We start from the raw sequence: 7,910 nt of genomic DNA, 5'->3' as shown, positions 1-7,910 counted from the left end.
TTGTCTTTATGCGAAGTTCGAAGACATGCAATTGCTACCGTCGTAGACTTGAGGGTTAGGTTGTGGTTGAGCTGGTAGCTTATCCTCTCTTGAGAACTTAAAGCAGTGGTCAATGTTGTCAGTTGATTTCTTATTTCATCATTGATTTTGGCTTGACCTTGCATGAAAGATTGCAAAGTTTCTTCGAGACTGGGTTTTGAGGAGGTGTGGGTGCATAATGAGGCTGGGAGGTGGAGTTGGGTTATATACTTGTTGAGGTTGGTCATTCCTCCACCTGAAATTTGGATGGTTCTTCCATCCAGGGTTGTAAGTACCCGAAAAAGGATTATTAAAAGATTTTTGATATGTATTCATAACATTGGCCTGATCGTGCAAGACTTCCTTGAATGCGGGTATTGTGGGACAATCAGTGGTGAGATGGCCAGGCATCTCACAAATCCTACAATATTCGCTGTTATGTTCTACGGTCTTGATGGGTTCAATCCTTCTAAGTTCAATTTTCTCTACCTTCTAGTAAGGGCTGCCATTTTAGCCTGAATATCATCCTAAGTGCTAAGGTTGTAAAGGCCCCCATGTCCAATGCTAGTAGGCTTAGGCAAAGGTTTATTCACTCTATCTCCTGTATCCCATAATTGTGCAGTCTCTGCGAGAGAGTCTAAATAGTCCCATGCCTCATCGGGTTGCTTTTCCGAAAATAGACCATTGCACATAGTCTCTATAAATTATTTTAATTGTGGAGACAACCCTTCGTAAAAGAAACTAATGGTTTCCATGTTTCAAACCCATGATGAGGATACAAGAGAGAAGCAATTCTTTAAATCTCTCCCAGCATTCATAAAATGTTTCATGGTCTTTTGTTGGAAGTTACTAATGTGCCTTTTCAAAAAGTTAGTCCTCTGTGCGGAAAAGAATTTTTTCAAAAATTCTCTTTGCATATCATGCCATGTTCCTAGCGATCTAGGTCTCAAGGAGTTCAGCCATGTTTTGGCTTTGTCCTTTAAGGAAAAAGAAAATAAGGTCAATTTAAGGACGTCTTCCGATACATTTGGCACTCTAAATGTGACGCTAATTTTCTCAAAATCCTTAAGGTGAAGATAAGGGTTCTCGGATTCCATCCCATGATACTTGGGTAGCAATTTGAATTACTTCTGGTTTGATTTCAAAGTGTCCTACGTTTTCTGGAATAATCATGCATGAAGGTTGACTAGTCCTAGTAGGTGTAAGTATTGTCGAAGTGTCATCACTGGGGGTCTACCTTCATCACCATGGTGACTTCCTACAATCGTCATCAGCCATCTCACCAGATCTGAGATTTTGCGAAAAGAGTTTCAAATAATATGATCTAAGGAATTTGTCAAAAGTTTTTCAATTCAAATGCCCAGTATTATCCCTATTCCAACCTAGCATACAAAATTTAATTTTAATTTTTTTTAATGATCACCCTTGATCTTTTCTTAAAATTTTTTATCAATTTTCAATTAGCAACCAAGGGTTAATGAGATATGATAACAATAAAATTCTGATTTTAAAAAAAAAAATTAAACACAGAAAATTCAAAACAGATAGCAGCAAGGTTTCATATTAATCTAATGATCTTAAAAGTCTTTGAATGTCCAATCAGACCGGTCGGATGAAGGAAACACGCGTTCTGCACCAGCCAACCAAATTTGAGTTCAATTAGACGGTGAATTACTCTGATATCAGAGTTTGATGCAGACTGTGCAAGGAATAAAAACAACAGTAAAGATTTTTTTTTTCCAGTTTTAGTTTTACTATAAGGTTCAACCTAACTACTAAGGTACTAATTAAATCTAAAATTACGCTAATAACTCAGCCATTCCCTGGCAACAGCGCCAAAAATTTGACGCGTTCGCAAAAATGCTTTCGCGAAACTAATCTCCCAAGTATAGGAGAATCATACAAGTAGTAAATTCTCGGAAGTCCGAGGTCGAATTTTCAGAAAACGATCTATGGATTATTAGCGTAATTTTTAGATGTAATTTTCAGTTGATTTTCAAAAATTAAAAAGAAAGAAATGATATGCAAATAAATAAGTTCAATGAAATAGAGAAAATGGTAGGGATCTGGAATCTCTCTTGATGATATTACATCCAAGAAATAAACTCGATGGTTCTTGATTACAGATTAATGGTAGGATATATCTAATCATGGTATATGTTTCATGAACATATAAACTCAATTTCTAAGCATTCATCGTGCTCGCTATGTCTACGACGAATCAAATACTAAAGCAATCCATATATCAATAGTTATAAACATTAAAGAACTATCTACAAAATAACTACGCATGGATCAAGAACATATCAGTATATATAAGTCATTCAAAGCAAAAGTTTAGAGTTTACTTCAAAGAGTAATACATCAAAGGTTCCTCCATCACCCTTCCTAAGATATTAGCCACTCATTTCACACATTAGTCCCCCTTCCATTTTTTTTTCTTTTCTTTTGCCCGAAACAGAGTATCCCCTCTCTGTATTTTCTTTTAGAATAGCAGGGGGCCTCTGTTTCTTTGAATCGGAGATGATGGCCTTTCTCCCCCCAGCCGAGAGGTAATATCCCTTTGCCTTTGATCCCCCCCTCGCACGCGGTAGAGACCCGTCGGCTGAGATGAATCCCCGGGCGAAGATGATGGACGCGGATGGCTGGATGAGGCTGTGGATGCGGGAGAATCGGACGCAGAAACCTGATATCTGGGACTCGGATGATTGCAAATCTGGGAGAGGTGGATGCACAGAACGATCCCAGTGCCTTGGATGCGGGAATCTAAGATCTGGAAGGTGGATCACGGACGCCTGCGAGATCTGGGGAAGGCTGACTGCTTGCTAATCCGGAAGAGGCGGATGGATCGCGATCTCTTCCACGCGGGCGCTGGGAGGATGCTTCGCGGACGGATTGCGGAGATGGAGCCTGCTCGCGGACGATTGAGCTTGGGATTCGGCTGAACGCATGGATGAAGCGGGATCTTTGCTGGGGACTGAGACGCGGAAGAGGCGTGCGTTCGGCTGGATGAAGCTGTGGGTATAGATAAATCGTGAACTCCAAAAGCCTTTAAAATGGGGAAAGAGGAGGATGCTCGTTTCTTCCACGCGAGCGGACACATGGAATAGATGCTGGCTTGCAGATACTTGGGCCTGTAGAAAAATGAAGCTGCGACGAAGTGGATGGCTAAACTTGACCTCCTTCTAGTGTGCAACTGGGGTCGACCCATGTGGTTGGCTAGTCACTTACAGTGATGCATCTTTTTGAACCCAATGTGTATTTTAGCTTTGATTTCTGATCAACTGTACCCCACAAAAATATAATATTAATACAGCACTTCTATCATTATTTGTTAGCAATAATACTAATTTAAGTGATGTGTAGATCGCACTTTTGTGCTCTCATCAGTTTGTACAAATTGAATTTGACTCCAGTTGATGAAGTTTCTTGTGTTACTAAAGTTGGAAAGAAAATGGCTTTAATTCATGAATCATCCTCTATATTGTGGCATAAGCGTTTAGGGCATATTTCGAGAGAGCGAATGGAGAGATTGATGAAAGCTGAGATTCTACCCTCTCTGAATTTTTTGGAATTTGACGCTTGCATAGATTGCATAAGGAAAAAGCTAACTAAAACTACAAGGAAGGGATCCACTAGAAGCGATGGTCTTTTGGATCTAATTCACACCAATATTAGTGGGCTGTTACCTTCTACTATATATGGGAACAAATATTTCATAACCTTCATTGATGATTTCTCGCGTTATGGTTATGTTTATTTGATTTATGAAAAATCCCACGCTCTTGAGAAATTCAAGATATTTAAAATGGAAGCAGAAAAACAATGTAGGAAGAGTATTAAAGTTGTAAGATCTGAATGTGGTGGTGAATACTATGGTAAGTATGACGAGTCCGATCAGAACATGGGTGATTTTGCATGATTTTTATGGAAATGTGGGATAGTCCCTCAATACACAATGCTAGAAATACCTAAGCAAAATGGTGTTTCTGAAAGGCGCAATCGGACTCTGAAGGATATGGTTAGGAGTATGATGAACAGAACAAATTTGATAGACTTCTTATGGGGTGAAGCATTGAAATCTGCCATGTACATTCTGAATAGGGTTCCTACTAAAGCTGTTGAGAAAACTCCTTTTGAATTGTGGACAGGTCGTAAACCCAGTTTAGCCCATTTTGGAGTTTGGGGCTGCCCAGCTGAGGTTAGAATTTATAATCCTTCTGAAAAGAAATTAAACCCCAAATCCACACCTAGTTTTTTCATTGGGTATCCAGATAGATCAAAAGGCTATAAGTTCTATTGTCCTAATCGTGGCACCAAAATTGTTGAGTCCATTACGGAAAATTTTTTGAAAAATGATATTGGTAATAGTGGGAGTTTTGTGTTAAAGAAAATTTTTGCTGAACCGGATCAAGTTGTAGTTCTAATTCCCATTGTACAAGAAAGTGTTATTTCTCAGCCAATTGCAATAGTTAATGAAGAACCTGAGCATCAAGAAGAACCTCACGTTCCTCCTTCAACAGCAGCTGAGTTAGTTTTTGAACCACAGGTTAGGAGATCACAAAGGGAAAGATGTTTTGTGTTGCCTAATGACTATATTGTCTACTTACTAGAAAGTGATTTTAATATTAGGCATAATATTGATCCTGTCTCTTTTAATGAAGCATTAACAAGACCTGACCCAGATAAATGGTTGAATGCCATGGAAGATGAAAGACTTTCTATGAAGAGAAATAGAGTTTGGAAACTTGTTGAACTTCCACCACATGTTAAGGCCATCAGGTTGCAAATGGTTTACAAATCCAAGTTAGACTCAAAAGGGGGTGTTGAATGACAAAAGGCTAGACTGGTTGCCAAGGGTTCACTCAGCGAGAGTGCATTGACTATAATGAGACTTTTTCACCGGTTTCATCTAAGGATTCTTTAGAATTATCATGGCACTTGTAACACAGTATTATAATTTGGAGCTTTATCAAATAGATGTTAAGACGGCATTTTTAAATGGAGATCTTTGTGATGAAGTTTACATATGGCAACCTAATGGTTTTGTCGTAGAGGGAAAGAAAAATTTGGTGTGTAAATTGAACAAATCTATATATGGGCTCAAGCAAGGATCCCGACAATGGTATTGAAATTTGATGAAGTTGTGACTTCTCTTGGTTTTGTTGAAAATACAGTGGACCAATTTATCTCAAGATAAGTGGGAGAAAATTTATTTTTTTGTTTTGTATGTTGATGATATTTTACTTGCCAGCAGTAACTTAGGGTTACTTCATAAGACAAAAAAAATGTTATCTGCTAATTTTGAAATGAAAGATCTTAGGAAAGCTTCTTTTGTACTTGGTATTGAGATACAGCATGATAGAGACCGTGGCTTGTTGGAACTTTCATAGAAGACATAGATATGACGCATCTTAGAGAAGTTCAATATACAAAACTGTGCACCTGGTGATGTACCTATAGTAAAAGGGGATAAGTTTAGCAAAGCACAGTGTCCAAGGAAAGAACTTGAAAAGGGAATCTTTGAAGAACATACCCTATGCAAGTGTTGTAGGGAGCCTGATGTATGTTTAAGTTTGCACTAGACCTGACATAGCCTATGCAGTGAGCGTTCTTAGTAGATTTCAATCCGAATCTAGGATAATAGCATTGGAAAGCAGCTAAGAAATTATGAGATATTTAAAAAAAACTGAAGGTTATATGCTTACTTTTTAGCGTACAGATCATATTGAGGTGGTAGGCTACTCAGATTCTGATTTTGCAGGATGTCAAGATGATTTGAAGTCAACTTAGGCTATGTTTTTATGATGGCTGGTGGTGCTTTTTCTTGAAAAAGCCTGTTAAACAAACTCTAGTGGCTTCTTCTACTATGCAGGCTGATATTGTGGCATGTTATGGAGCTACGGTCCAAGCCTTTGGCTGAGGAATTTTATTTCTAGACCGAAAGTTTGTTGATCCATTTCGAGACCAATTACCATGTATTGTGATAGTAGTGCAACAGTATTCTTTTCAAAGAATAATAAGAGTCTAGTGGCTCTTAAGCATATAAACATCAAGTACTTGGTGGTTAAAGATAAAGTTAAAGAAGGGCAGACAAAAATAGAGTATATAAATACAGAGGCAATGATTGCCAGACCCATTGACTAAGGGACTCACACCAAAAGTCCTTAAGACACATATTGTTAATATGGGCATTGTGGAAACCTTGATGTTTTTGGCTTTAGTGGGGGTTATTTATTGTAAAAGAACTACGGGCTTGATCATTTTTACGGGTACGTAGGCAACCCATATGCTTTGGGTAAGTCTCTTCCTCCAATAATAATAATAATATTATCTCTCCATTCATAATACTGTATTTTGTGCACAAAAATTATAATTATATTGAGCATGCATTTCACATATGTCTTTTATTATGATATCATTTTGATCTCGAGATATAATGCATAAAGACAGGATGTGAGTCTCTTTTGAGACATGTGGCTTCTTTTTGAAGCATTTATGAGGAACTGATGTGAATTAGCACACCTTTTGATCACATTTTGGTGTTAAGTTCATAACTACATACTACCACATTGGTTGGAGGATGGAGATCCATGTCGATAAGGATGTTAGCATTTGTAGCTGTGAGTAGTCTTATATCGATTAAATGCGGTGTAACGACTTCTATGTTCGACGTTAATATTTTTGTTGGACCAGATCATGTATCCAAGGTGATTATCATTTAAGTTATATGTGTTGCCACCTATGTAGTCTAACCCAAGAGTCATTTTCAAAATATATATTTTTTTTAAAAATTAATATGGCATTCCGTGTTTGCCCAAGTGGGGAATGTTAGAATATTTCCAAAATATGAGCTTCCACTGATTGAATATTTTTGTTTTATAAAACGGATTAGACGATGGCTTATAAGTACTATGGTTAAGCCCAATATGATGTGTGATCATTTTGTTTTATGGGCTTTGGTGCACCTTGGATGTATAGGATTGAGTCCTATTTATGTGGTAATTTTTGGTATATAGGCTAGAAAACCCAATTAGGATTTTGGAGCCTTTAATGGGAAGGCCCCTTATGTTTTCTATATAAAGGCTAAGTCCCCCTCTTCTCTCCATATGGTTGATTAGCTTGCCCCATTGACGGCTATCTTTTGTGAGGAGCAAGGAAGAAAAGATCCAACCGCTATTATTGCAGGTGATTGAAGAACATATTCAATATGTCTTCCGTAGGTATATCTCTCAAACTTGAATATACTATTGTTGTGATTCTAAATCTTAGCATGTTATTATTTATGATTACACAGGCGGAGCTCAAAGTAGGAAGAAGGAGCCTCGGAATAGGGGCTGAGAAAAAAAATAGAGTTTGGCAGTGGAAATTTCAAGTGGTGCTTGGCCAGGATGGCACACTGTCCACCCGAGAAGGAGGAGAGCTTGGAGAGAGAGGAGGGGGGAGAGAGAGGAGAAGGCTCGGTGCTCTTAAAGGGGTGAGGGAGAGGGGTTTTATAGGTAAGCGGCAGTTGTATCGCCCCGCGAGGATCGTAGGCAGATAAGCATCACGAGATGGCTGACGGCCGTTCTAACTCTCCGCGTAGCCCGGGAAGTTCAACCGCTTTAGCTCATTAGGCCTATTCTCACAAGCTATATTTTGAGTGTTGCACTACCTCAAGTCCACTCCTGGGTAAGGTCTCCTCCTCTCTTCCACTAGCTCTCTTCAGCAGGCAGCTGCCTATAGCCCCATTTCTTAGAATCTAAGAAACAATCACCATTTTTTGTTCCTTTGCTAAAGGGGAACATCAATCTATGGCTTTGAGAACTTGTAAAATTAAGTGGATCATTTATTTTCCAAATTTAACTTGATGTATGTATGTATCTTCCATAAGATAGCAAACATATCAAAAT

The sequence above is a fragment of the Phoenix dactylifera genome, unplaced genomic scaffold (assembly GCF_009389715.1).
Source record: "Phoenix dactylifera cultivar Barhee BC4 unplaced genomic scaffold, palm_55x_up_171113_PBpolish2nd_filt_p 002227F, whole genome shotgun sequence".
NCBI lineage: Eukaryota > Viridiplantae > Streptophyta > Magnoliopsida > Arecales > Arecaceae > Phoenix > Phoenix dactylifera.
Note: the sequence above shows the minus strand (reverse complement) of the source record.